Source organism: Zalophus californianus, chromosome 7 (genome assembly GCF_009762305.2).
Source record: "Zalophus californianus isolate mZalCal1 chromosome 7, mZalCal1.pri.v2, whole genome shotgun sequence".
Lineage (NCBI taxonomy): Eukaryota > Metazoa > Chordata > Mammalia > Carnivora > Otariidae > Zalophus > Zalophus californianus.
The window spans coordinates 127,976,061-127,990,870 of NC_045601.1; positions in this window are offsets into that span (position 1 = coordinate 127,976,061).

Consider the following 14,810-nt stretch of genomic DNA (forward strand, 5'->3'; position numbering starts at 1 on the left):
AAACTTAGGAGGGAGTGCTTAAGCACTGCAGAACATGTAGGCAAGGCTCATTTCTTCCTCTGTTCACACAGGTCACCTGAGAGAGGAAAAGAAACCTATGGTAGTAAGAACAAATGCAAGTTAAAAACTCAATAAATTAGCTGCTTTGGCTAATGTTTTGTTGGCAGAGGTGCCTAATAAGGAGGGGAGAAATTAGAGAATCGTTCTTCCTGAATCAAGTTCCAATTGTCCATTCATCAAGGTACAGACCAGCGCAGATATCTGGTCACGGGCACAAGCGTCTGGGTGCTTGCTTGAAAGTAAGGGAAATTATCCAGTGAAGTCTGAAGACAGAAACTGATAATAGTGTCTGTGATTGTGTTCTTTTTCCTGCCATACTAGACCTGCATTTCCGATAGATATCCGTAGCTTGTTACCTGCCACCTGCCTTTATACAAGCAGAAGGGCTTCTTTACTCTATCATTTGGATGTGCAAAGGATTTTATCACCCCTTAATTTCTCAACTATTAACCCAACATTCCTTACCAACACTTGGTAATGGTGGCAGTGGTTGAAAACACATTTGGTACAATCCAATTTAACCCTTTGCCTCAATCATTCTAACAAAAATTTTTTAAAGGTTTAATTCAGACTCTGTAGGGTCAATTTTCAGTCCCTTAGATTCCACTCTGCTCTTTTCCAAGATGGCATGTGGGGGGATGAGATTTGGGGGACAGGCTCCTATAACCAGTAGGCTTTGGAGTAAGTGGTTGCCCAGCCTCCTATTGGTTCCTGGTGTGTTTGAGCTGGAGTCTGCTGGGGTATGTTTCGTATGTCCCCATACCTGGCCACTCTGGGATATCTACCAGTAACATCTAAGGCTGGCAATCCCATGGTCTGTTGTTTCTCAAACTTGATCGCGGTCTGGCCAGCTCACCTCTAACATTTGCAGGACCTGAGGAAAACTACCAGGGGATGTATGAATATAAATATATATAAATATAAATCAAGCTAAGACACTCTTAAATATGTTCTATTCTTTTACAAAGGTATACCTTTGTAATGTCTTTTTCTGTGCTAACATTTCTTTGCTGAGAAATATATTTAAAGCTATGGCTTTCATATGTATGAAAATTGGCAAAATACTATAGAAAAACTTATCCTGTATGTCTGAATGTTCTTTTGATGGGTTGGTGATAGTTGGATGACTAGTAAAATAAATATATAATTCAATATATTAAATATCTGTTTATTTCATAAGTTAATTTTTCTGATTTCATTTCAGCAGGATCATTAATAATATTATTGTGATCAAGATTTTCATGACTTGCTTCCATTGGTAGTAATGCCAAATGAGACAACATTTTCTGAATCATTATAGTATTTATACATTTTTCCTTTGTCCTAATTTGGATAACTCTTGCTCTGCTGAGGGGAGTAGCAACAAGAATCTCAATAAAAGTTTTAAAACAACATTATATTTGAAATGAATCCATGAATTTTACATATGTATAAACATTGTAATAGAGTTGTATATAATAAAGTTGTTACTAAAGAAAAACTACACAAATTATAAATTTTATCTTATAAACATTACTACCTATGTTACTAATGATCAGCACCATCTCTTTAGATCCATACAGTTTATCTTAAGTTTTTCTTCTTTCAAATTTTCAATTCTTTTTTTTTAAAGGAAGATTTTTTTTTTATTTATTTATTCGAGAGAGAGAGAGAATGAGAGATAGCATGAGAGGGAAGAGGGTCAGAGGGAGAGGCAGACTCCCTGCTGAGCAGGGAGCCCGATGTGGGACTCGATCCCAGGACTCCAGGATCATGACCTGAGCCGAAGGCAGTCGCTTAACCAACTGAGCCACCCAGGCGCCCTCAAATTTTCAATTCTTGAATATATTTTTTGAAGTGAAAGTAACTATACCCAACATGTTCACCTCTCTCTTTTGTATAGACTGTACCTTGATCTATAATGGCCAGAAAATGGACTCTAAATTTTGGAGACTATTTCTACACATATCTCCTTCAAAATCAAACAATGATTTTGTTTTGTTATTCTAATTTTCTTATTTTTTATTGAAATGTCACCTTTTTTTTGCACATTTCATATGCAGTTTCTTTCAATTAAGGCATATCATATTTTTCTAAAATTTTAAAAAGTAATTTTAATCCTTTTAAAGGTAAAATAGCCAAAGTTAGAGTTTTTTCTTTTTTTCTGCTAACATTCTTTGTTAAATTTATAGGAAGCAATAGTTCAATCCCCATACTGGGGCTAGTACAGATTTGAAATTAATTTCATTTTCCCACAGGTCACAATTTACTCTTTACTTGAGCATCTTCTCCTGAGCATCTTGTGCTGTTTTGCTTAATATTGTCTGTACTTTAGCAAGTGGTTGGAAAATCAAAATTAACAGGTATTTCACAAAGATTTCTCCACCTTGTGCATATCCAGAAAATGTTGTATACCATCTATGATTGTTCCTGTGACAGGGTTGAAGGCCTGTCCCCAACTCATCGTATACACTTGTCACGAATACTGAGCTTGTTCTTGAGTGCTCCAGGATCATGAATTAGAGCAAGAAGAAAAGCAAGAAAATGGACACTTATCACTTCTGGGAAATGACACCTCATTACACAAGAATTCTGTCATACTCTTGCTGAGATGATTTGATACACTAAGTGCTTCCTCTGCTCAAAATCTCCCTGCTTTGAAGCAGTGTCCGTCTCTCATGCAGCAGTGGGACTAGAACCGAACCCACGTCCATCTGCCGAATGCATTACAAAGCCAATTATTGAGACACCAGGTTTGCAGCAAGGAAAGTGTTTATTCCAGAGGCAGCCAAGTGAGGACACAGAGGGATAAGCATCAAATCTGCTTCTCAGAAGAGGGAAAGAACAGGTGTTTTATAACCACAGGGGTTGAGATCACACACATATTGATGAAAAGGGTGGGGGAATTTATGATTATTCATGAGGCAAGATAGAGCATGCACATTGAGCAAATATGTGTGTGTGTGTGTGTGTGTGTGTGTGTGTGTGTGTGTGTGTGTGTATTCCCATGTTTACTTTGGGGTGGAGATTTAACAACAGAATGAGACAAAATACAGTCCCTGATGTAGGAGGTTATTTTAGGACAAGGAGAAGGGGCTATGGGCATGTGCTGAGAGCTGATATAACCTGAATGGGGTCTTGGGCTCCCTATCTTGTGTAAGGAATGCAGGGCCTTGCTTGTTCATAGGCTGGAACCTTATTAGTTGACCTTGAGTCCAGGCATCTGCAGAGACAGCTAGTGAATTTGTTTCATGAGGTCTGAAAAGGCACAATAGCGGATCAGGGGAAAACAGTTCTCTGAAAAACAGGCTTTAGACTTTCTGCTAATTTCAACCTAGTTAAAACTATGGGGCACAGTTTCAGGACCACCTTGAACCATCACAGCATTGGGAAGCAGTCATCTTGTTTTGAGGACATAGGGTAAAGCATGCAAGCTGTCTCCCTGGCACCTGACAAGTGCCGTTCTTGAGAGCGGATGTTTGGGGCTATGGGTCACATTGTGCAGCAGCATTGAGCCCCATGTGAGCCCCATGGGTCACACTGAGCATCCTAAGCAATGGAGATGCCATGTGCTTTTATCCCATAGAGCTGCCCCTGTAGGCACACAGCTTTTTTTTTTTTTTTTTTTTTTTGGCTCTGGGAATGTGTCATTGGAAGAATTAGGTGATTTCTTATATTCCACAAAAATGAGATAATATTTGCCTGGTTGTATATTTTATTCTTCACAATTATTTTATGTAACTTAATTCTGAATATTTTATTTTTATTCCTTATTTAACTGATTTATCATCTGGGTGTGTATGGGTGTGCGTTTGTGATACACTCTATTCCTCAAAGCATGGTCTGAGGTTAGGACTGGGGACTGGAACCTTCCCCATAGACTCAGCCTGCCCCCTGACCCTGGCCTTACAGATGCTGCAGATCCTTCCAAGTGACTGCTGTGTGTCCTGTCAGCCACCCTGCAGGCTCAGCTTTGAATTCACTTTGGTCTCAACCACAGTGAGCCTCATGCAAGGCCCTTTGGCCCTCAATCCAGTGTCAATACCATATGGAGACCCAGGGCAGCTCAGAAATGCAAACTAGACCTTTTCTGTTCTACCCTCTTCACTATGGTGGGGTGAGTGCTGCTCCATATATGAGAGACCCTTGGGGATGGGCTATCAGGGCATATCTCTCCTTTCTTCTGTCTTTCTTTCCCCCCTGTCTCTCCTCCAGGTGGCAACGGGAGGGATTTTCTCTTGCTTCCCTAATCTATCTATGATCTGCTCACTGGGTTTAACCCTTAATATGTTAAATGAGAGCTAAAGAGATCTAGAAAATCCTTTCGTCCTCAATACTGTTAGCCTTCTAAGACTATTGTCCTACTGCTAAATTCTAGATTTGATGTAAGAAATGAAATAATGATTCCATGTTTACCCCAATTTCTTCTTTGATTCTTTTACAGCTGTCGTGAAACGTGAATGTATATCGGAATCACCCCGGAGGGCTGATTAAAACACCTATTGCTAGAATTCACCCAGGGAGTTTCTGATTCTGTAGGACTGGGTAGGGGCCCGAGAATTTTTATTTCTAATGGGTTCCAGTGATGGTGATGCTTCTGGTCTGGGGACCACAGGTGGAGATCCATTCTTCTATAGCAATCCTAAGCATGCCCACCTGACACCCCACTCCAAGAGATGGACACATTGGGCTGAGCGGAGAGAAAGTTTATGTGTTTTGGAAAGTAAAATAGAAAGGTACATAAAGCGTTTTTTGTTTTTTTAAATGGTTACCTCCTTTAGTGAACTCACCAAGAAGTGCTAAATCTAAATACCTGCTTATTTAGGTGGAGAGTAGTCTAACAATATGAAATTTAGAAGAAAACATTATTTCTTCATTGCATCTGGGCCCTAGCCAACTATGGTAAGAAACAGATACTTTTTCTTACTTAGCTGAGATACCCATGACATGTTTTTTCTCCATGATAATTTACCAGAATGTAATATTTTAAAAACAACTGATTTTTTTTTCTAGGCTTCATTTAAAATTATACTTAGTAGAAATTTGCCATGAAGATATCTTTCTGCTTTGGAAGATTTTCTTCCACTTCTTCCACTTTTTGATAGTAGCAATGGAGTGACATCATTGATCACTTAATTATGATTCCCTTTGGGGTAAGATGTTAATGAAAATACTTGCGAGCACCAAGAAGCATTTTTCAGATTTGAATGCCAAGTCACAATATAACCAATCTATTCTTTTTGAAAATGGAATCTTGTCCTGACTAAATGTTTCCATAAGAGACTTTTTTGGTGCTTCCACTTTAAAAAGGATTTGTGTGGGTGAGGAACACATTCGGTGCATTCTACATTATTCTTGCTCTATTTCTTTCCACAATAAGGTATAAGTGTAGATCTACAGACATTATAAGTCATATAAAACCAGAAGTAGCCCTAAATGACTTTTTTTCTCAAATCTCATTATAACATTTATTTTATACAGCTTCCCCATTTATTTTTTATTTATTATTTGTTTTTTTAAAAAAGATTCTATTTATTTGAGAGAGAGAGAGACAATGAACAGCGGAGGGGCAGAGGGAAAAGCAGACTCCCCACCGAGCAGGGAGCCCGATGTGGGACTCGATTCCAGGACCCTGGGATCATGACCTGAGCTGAAGGCAGATGCTTAACTGACTGAGCTACACAGGCACCCCTGATAGTTTCTCCATTTAAATAGGGACTCCTCCTGCTCCCTTATTTTTTAGAAGAGACTGGCACAAAATATTAAAATCTTTCTAGTACTAAGTGCCTTTGTATCTTCAGATATGACTAGACCAGTCTGTAATTGTGAACACGATTTTGGACTGATCTCTGTCTCCCCCGACTCAGCTCTCTTTTCTTTTGTCCGTACAAACAATATGTTTATGGATCTCACAAATGGTCTGCTGTTCTCAGCTGTAGAGCCTTCTCCCACTGAAAAGGCAGTGAGCTAATTGACACAGCCCCCTCAACAGTGAACACAACAGTCACCCCGGATGCACATGAGGACACCTTTGAGAAAGGAGTGACCATCTGCAGAAAACACAGCACTCCAGGAGAACATAAAAATGCAGTGGAACGGTGCAAAAAATGCAAGTTGCAATAATCTGATGTGTAACTCGTCAAAGTAAACATTGTCCCAAAGTTGAGATATTAGGTAGTGTAGAGTGTTTCGAATGTTCATCATCACTGTCTTCTTAAGTATTTGTAAAGAGGGATTGATTTGGGAGGCATGGAGAGAGGTTAATAAAGAACATGAAAGCGTGCCTGCTGAAACCATCAATATGAGCAGACAGGCAAGCTCACTTGTATTGCCCACGTGTGATAATATATTGTGAAGACATTTTGGATGCTTAGAAAAAGTTCAGGGAATTTGGAGGTCCAAATTATTCTGACGCCTTTTAAAAGGTTGGCAAATTTGCAACATGCTGCCATGTTTGTGAAATGAACATAAAATAGTTGCTTTTCCATTTTTTATTAAAGACAAAATGGGGGGGGCGGAGCAAGATGGTGGAGGAGTAGGAGACCTGGATTTGCGTCTGGTCTCAGGAATTCAGCTGAATAGGGATCAAACCATTCTGAACACCTACGAACTCAACAGGAGATCGAAGATAAGAAGAGTAAAAACACTCTGAACAGAGAAGTGACCACTTACTGGAAGGTAGGACGTGCAGAGAAGTGAATCCAAGGCGATATTCGGGAGGATAGACGGCGGGGCAGGGGGCCTCCGTCGGCCGCTTCTGGCAAGTGCTAGAGCCGCGGAGCACAAAATTGGAACTTTTAGAAGTCGGCTCCACTGAGGGACGTCGCTCCAGTGGCTAAGCGGGGGGTGGAAACCTCGCGGGACAGTGTGGTCTCAGGACCCTCGGGGTCACAGAAAGACCGGGGGTGCCTGAGTGCGGCAGAGCTCCCAGGTATCGGAGCGGGGAAGCCGGCTGCAGAGACGGAGCCGAGGCGCGGGCTCTCAGCTCGGGGTGGCCATCAACTGTGATCCGCGGCCCAGTCGGGCCACTGCTCCTCCAGCAGGGACCCAACAAGCTGCAGAGCCCGGGAGACTCCCTTTCCTCCCCAGGGAGGAGCGGCGCGGGAGCGCACCGCAGGGATCTGCTGGGTTTGGAGACTCCACACGGGGTCGGGTGCCAGAGATAGAAACGCTCGGTCACAGGCCGGGTGAGCACGGAGTGTGGCCAGAAACCAGGGAGATAGGAGTGACTGCTTTTCTCTGGGGCGCACTGAGGAGCGGGGCCCCGAGTTCTCAGCTCCTCCGGGGTGGAGATTGGGAGGCCACCATTTTCGCCCTGGTCCTCCAAAGCTGTACCGAGAGCTTGTAGGGAACAAAAGCTCCAGAGAGCAAACCCGAGCAGCTTGCTTAGCACGGACTGACAAAGGGCGGGGCAATTCCGCCTCCGGCAAAGACATTTGGGAACCACGGCAACAGGCCCCTCCCCCAGAAGATCAGCACGAACAGCCAGCAAGGCAAGACCAAGTTTACCGGATCAAGGAGAACGGGAGAACTCCAGCACTAGGGGAATACTGCACATAGAATTCATGGCTTTTTTACCATAATTCATTAGTTTTTCAAAGTTAATTTTTTAACTGTTTTTTTTTTTGAATTTTTCTTTTTCCCTTTTTCAACCAACATCTTATCAATCCCTATTTTAAAAAAACATTTTTTATTTTTTATTTTTAGAGTCATATTTTTATCCCTTCATAGTAGTTACCCTTATTTTTGGCATATATATATAAGTTGTTCTCTCTTTAAAATTTTGAGATACTGTTTCTTCTAACAGATCAAAATATACCCTAAATCACTAGTGTATGGCTTTGTTCTAGTCTCCTGCCTGATCACATTCTCTCCCTTTTTTTTTTCTTTTTATTAAATCTTCTTTTTAAAAACAACTTCTTAGCTTACCAATTCCTTTTATAAAATATTTTATAATTTTCATCTTTACAGTCATCTTCCATCCCTTCATTGTATCAACCCTTATTTTGTACATATATAAGTCTTTCTTCCTTTAAAATTTTAGCAGGCACTTTCTTCTAACAGACCAAAATATGCCCAAAATCTAGTGTGTGGCACTGATCTATGCACTAGCCTGATCATATTTGATCATATTCTGTTTTTTTTTGTTTTGTTCTGTTTTTGGTTGTTTTTATCTTTTTCTTTTTCCTTTTTTTCCCCCTCTTTCTTCTTTCTTTCCCTTTCTTGTCCCCTGGTTTCAGGTCTTTTCTGATTTGTATAGAGTATATTTGCTGGAGATGTTGTTAACCTATTAGCATTCTATTCTCTCATTCATCTATTCTCCACTGGACAAAATGACAAGACGAAAAAAATCACCTCAGCAAAAAGAACAAGAGGTAGTACCGTCTGCCAGGGACCTACACAATACTGACATTAGTACGATGTCGGACCTAGATTTCAGAACCATGACTCTAAAGATACTAGCTGGGCTTGAAAAAAGTGTGGAAGTTATTAGAGAAACCCTTTCTGGAGAAATAAAAGAACTAAAATCTAACCAAGTCGAAATCAAAAAGGCTATTAATGAAGTGCAATAAAAAATGGGGGCACTAAATGCTAGGATAAATGAGGCAAAAGAGAGAATGATCGATATAGAAGACCAAATGATGGAAAATAAAGAGGCTGAGAAAAAGAGAGAAACAGCTACAGGATCACGAGGGCAGAATTCGAGAGATAAGTGATACGATAAGACGAAACAACATTAGAATAATTGGGATCCCCGAAGAAGAAGAAAGAGAGAGAGGGGCAGAAGATATATTGGAGCAAATAATAGCAGAGAACTTCCCTAATGTGGGGAAGGAAAAAGGCATCAAAATCCAGGAAACACAGAGAACCCCTCTCAAAATCAATAAAAATAGGTCAACACCCCGACATCTAATAGTAAAACTTACGAGTCTCAGAGACAAAGAGAAAAACCTGAAAGTAGCTCAGGAGAAGAGATATGTAACCTACAATGGTAGAAACATTAGATTGGCAATAGACCTATCCACAGAGACCTGGCAGGCCAGAAAGGACTGGCATGATATCTTCAGAGCACTAAAGGAGAAAAATATGCAGTCAAGAATACTCTATCCAGCTAGGCTGTCATTGAAAATAGAAGGAGAGATAAAAAGCTTCCAGGACAAACAATAACTAAAGGAATTTGCAAACACGAAACCAGCCCAACAAGAAATATTGAAAGGGCTCCTCTAAGCAAAAAGAGAGCCTAAAAGCAGCATAGATCAGAAAGGAACACAGACAATATACAGTAACAGTCACCTTACAGGCAATACAATGGCACTAAATTCATACCTTTCAATAGTTACCCTGAATGTAAATGGACTAAATGCCCCAATCAAAAGACACAGGCTATCAGACTGGATTAAAAAACAAGACCCATCAATATGCTGTCTGCAAGAGACTCATTTTAGACCTAAAGACACCCCCAGATTAAAAGTGAGGGGGTGGAAGACCATTTACCATGCTAGTGGACACCAAAAGAAAGTTGGGGTGGCAATCCTTATATCAGACAAATTAGATTTTAAAACAAAGACTGGAATAAGAGATGAAGAAAGACACTATATCCTACTTAAAGGGTCTATCCACCAAGAAGATCTAACAATTGTAAATATCTATGACCCTAACATGGGAGCAGCCAATTATATAAGGCAATTAATAACAAAAGCAAAGAACACATTGACAGCAATACAATAATAGTGGGGGACTTTAACACCCCCCTAACTGAAATGGACAGATCATCTAAGCAAAAGATCAACAAGGAAATAAAGACTTTAAATGAGAAACTGGACTCAATGGACTTTACAGACATATTCAGAGCATTCCATCCCAAAGCAACAGAATACACATTCTTCTCTAGTGCCCATGGAACATTCTCCAGAATTGATCACATCCTAGGTCACAAATCAGGTCTCAACCAGTACCAAAAGAATGGGATTATTCCGTGCATATTTTCAGACCACACTGCTTTGAAACTAGAACTCAATCACAAGAGGAAAGTCGGAAAGAACTCAAATACATGGAGGCTAAAGAGCATCCTACTAAAGAATGAATGGGTCAACCAAGAAATTAAAGAAGAATTTAAAAAATTCATGGAAACCAATGAAAATGAACACACAACTGTTCAAAATCTTTGGGATACAGCAAAGGCAGTCCTGAGAGGAAAGTATATAGCAATACAAGCCTTTCTCAAGAAACAAGAAAGTCTCAAATACACAACCTAACCCTACACCTAAAGGAGCTAGAGAAAAAACAGCAAATAAAGCCTAAACCCAGCAGAAGAAGAGAAATAAGAAAGATCAGAGCAGAAATCAATGAACTAGAAACCAAAAGAACAGTAGAACAGATCAACGAAACTAGGAGCTGGTTCTTTGAAAGAATTAACAAGATTGATAAACCCCTGGCCGGACTGATCAAAAAGACGAGAGAAATGACCCAAATCAACAAAATCATGAATGAAAGAGGAGAGATCACAACCAATACCAAAGAAATACAAACAATTATAAGAACATATTATGAGCAACTCTATGCCAGCAAAATACATAACCTGGAAGAAATGGGTGCATTCCTAGAGATGTATCAAGTACCAAAATTGAACCAGGAAGAAATAGAAAATCTGAACAGACCTATAACCACTAAGGAAATTGAAGCAGTCATCAAAACTCTCCCAAGAAACAAAAGCCCAGGGCCAGATGGCTTCCCTGCAGAATTCTACCAAACTTTTAAAGAAGAATTAATACCTATTCTCCCGAAACTGTTCCAAAAAATAGAAATGGAAGGGACACCTTCCAAACTCATTTTATGAGGCCAGCATTACCTTGATCTCCAAACCAGACAAAGACCCCATCAAAAAGGAGAATTACAGACCAATATGCTTGATGAACATGGATGCAAAAATTCTCACCAAAATACTAGCCAATAGGATCCAACAGTACATTAAAAGGATTATTCACCATGACCAAGTGGGATTTATCCCTGGACTGCAGGGTTGGTTCAACACCCGCAAATCAATGAACGTGATACAATACATTAACAAAAGAAAGAACAAGAATCATATGATCCTCTCAATAGATGCAGAAAAAGCATTTGACAAAGGACAGCATCCTTTCTTGATCAAAACTCTTCAGAGTATAGGGATAGAGGGTACATACCTCAATACCATAAAAGCCATCTATGAAAAACCTACAGCGAATATCATTCTCAATGGGGAAAAGCTGAGAGCTTTTCCCCTAAGGTCAGGAATGCGGCAGGGATGTCCACTCTCACCACTGCTATTCAACATAGTATTAGAAGTCCTAGCCACAGCAATCAGACAACAAAAAGAAATCAAAGGCATCCAAATCGGCAAAGAGGAAGTCAAACTCTCACTCTTTGCAGATGATATGATACTGTATGTGGAAAACCCAAAAGACTCCACCCCAAAACTGCTAGAACTCATACAGGAATTCAGTCAAGTAGCAGGCTATAAAATCAATGCACAGAAATCAGTGACATTCCTATACACCAACAACAAGACAGAAGAGAGACAAATCAAGGAGTCGATCCCATTCACAATTGCACCCAAAACCATAAGATACCTAGGAATAAATTTAACCAAAGAGGCAAAGGATCTGTACTCAGAAAACTATAAAATACTCATGAAAGAAATTGAAGAAGACACAAAGAAATGGAAAAATGTTCCATGCTCATGGATTGGAAGAATAAACCCTGTGAAGATGTCAAAACTACCTAGAGCAATCTACACATTCAATGCCATCCCCATCAAAATACCATCCACTTTTTCCAAAGAAATGGAACAAATAATCCTAAAATTTGTATGGAACCAGAAGAGACCCCGAATAGCCAGAGGAATATTGAAAAAGAAAAGCAAAGCTGGTGGCATCACAATTCCGGACCTCCAGCTCTATTACAAAGCTGTCATCATCAAGACAGTATGGTACTGGCACAAAAACAGACACAGAGATCAATGGAACAGAATAGAGAGCCCAGAAATGGACCCTCAAGTCTATGGTCAACTCATCTTTGACAAAGCAGGAAAGAATGTCCAATGGAAAAAAGACAGTCTCTTCAACAAATGGTGTTGGGAAAATTGGACAGCCACATGCAGAAGAATGAAACTGGACCATTTCCTTACATCACACACAAAAATAGACTCCAAACTGTTGAAAGACATAAATGTGAGTCAGGAGTCCATCAAAATCCTAAAGGAGAACACAGGCAGCAACCTCTTCGACCTCAGCCGCAGCAACTTCTTCCTAGAAACATCGCCAAAGGCAAGGGAAGCAAGGACAAAAATGAACTATTGGGATTTCATCAAGATAAAAAGCTTTTGCACAGCAAAAGAAACAGTGCACAAAACCAAAAGACAACCAACAGAATGGGAGAAAATATTTGCAAATGACATATCAGATAAAGGGCTAGTATCCAAAATCTATAAAGAACTTACTAAACTCAACACCCAAAGAACAAATGATCCAATCAAGAAATGGGCAGAAGACATGAACAGACATTTTTCCAAAGAAGACATCCAAATGGCCAACAGACACATGAAAAAGTGCTCCACAGCGCTTGGCATCAGGGAAATCCAAATCAAAACCTCAATGAGATACCACCTCACAACAGTCAGAATGGCTAAAATTAACAAGTCAGGAAACGACAGATGTTGGCGGGGATGTGGAGAAGGGGGAACTCTCCTACACTGTTGGTGGGAATGCAAGTTGGTGCATCCACTCTGGAAAACAGTATGGAGGATCCTCAAACAGTTGAAAATATAGCTACCATACGATCCAGCATTTGCACTACTGGGTATTTACCCCAAAGATACAAATGTAGGGATCCGAAGGGGTATGTGCACCCCAATGTTTATAGCAACAATGTCCACAATAGCCAAACTGTGGAAAGAGCCAAGATGTTCATCGACAGATGAATGGATAAAGAAGATGTGGTGTATACACACAATGGAATATTATGCAGCCATCAAAAGGAATGAGATCTTGCCATTTGCAATGACGTGGTTGGAACTGGAGGGTGTTATGCTGAGTGAAATAAGTCAATCAGAGAAAGACATGTATCATATGACCTCACTGATATGAGGAATTCTTAATCTCAGGAAACAAACTGAGAGTTGCTGGAGTGGTGGGGGGGTGGGAGGGATGGGGTGGCTGGGTGATAGACATTGGGGAAGGTATGTGCTATGGTGAGCGCTGTGAATTGTACAAGACTGATGAGTCACAGATCTGTACTTCTGAAACAAATAATGCAATATATGTTAAGAAAAAAAAAGAAGAAGAAGATAGCAGGAGGGGAAGAATGAAGGGGAGTAAGTCGGAGGGGGAGACGAACCATGAGAGACGATGGACTCTGAAAAACAAACTGAGGGTTCTAGAGAGGAGGGGGGTTGGGAGATTGGTTAGCCTGGTGATGGGTATAAAGAGGACACATTCTGCGTGGAGCACTGGGTGTTATGCACAAACAATGAATCATGGAACACTACATCAAAAACTAATGATGTAATGTATGATGATTAACATAACAATAAAAAATTATAAAAAAAATCTGTAATGGACAGTTAAGGGAGTGCCCAGTCAGAGAAAGAGAGAGAGAGAGAAACACGTGAGCTTGCCAGGCAAGAATTACAGTAGAGATTTTGTCTTTAATAAACTTAAAGGAACTAGTGACAGTTAAAGTTTGAATGGGAGAGCCTGCCATTGTTGTTCCACATTTGATTGTTGCTGTTTACATTCCTTTGTTGAGCCTACATCTTCATAAGCTCTTTAGCAAGTGTATGGAGAACACCTATGTCTTCCTAAGCTTTTTAGCAGGTATAGGTTGAACACCTCTGTTCATGGTCAAGACAGGATCAGAGGCCATGGATACTGACAACTGATTTGTCTGTTTTCCTCTGTCTTTTTCCATGACTATATCTACTGCATCGTATTGATTTATAAACAAACCCTGGAAACCCTAAAAAAAAAAAAAAGACAAAATAGAAGGATTTTTATCTTCGCAGGGTAAGATTTGGGATTCCGGATAAAAGTGTGATTTAAAAAAAATTGTGAGTATACACCATACCTTCCTTTCCAATTATCTATAGAAAAACATGAAAATCTATTTCATGCCTTGTATGAAAAGAAATCTCTATTCATAGTTTTAAATGACCAATTACTTATCCTTGCATTTTTTTTTGGTAGTTTTATTTCATGACTTTTGAGTACCTTTTATCCTTAAAAATTCTCACTGATATCTGCTTTGAATTAAATCACATGTGGTCTGAGATGACCCAAATCTTCAATTATAGAATTGTTCTCATTGTGACAATCCTACGTATTTTAGTTAAAAAAAAAAATCCCTAAACCCAAGTAATCTTTAGTACAGAATTTACATTATTTAACTTTCAATCGAAGGTATAGGTTTGTAGGTTCCATTTTAATTTTTGTGGAAAACTTTTGTTAATTTTGAACTATGTCCCAGATACTCCACAGAGTGAGTAAGGAAGTGAAAGGCGGGCAGATGGTGACTCATCAGCCCTGGAAGTGGGGCGTCAGCTCCACAGTGTGGGCGCCCTGCAGGGCTGCTCATAAGGCCACCTCCCATCCACTCTGGAGATAAGAATTTGATCTTTTCTAAATGCAGAGGACATTTTACTCCCATTTGGAGGGTTAAAAATGAGGGGCATTTTTACCTCCCGGGACAATATTAAATAAGGTGTGCAATTTAGTGCCCCAAGTTTAAAAACTAAA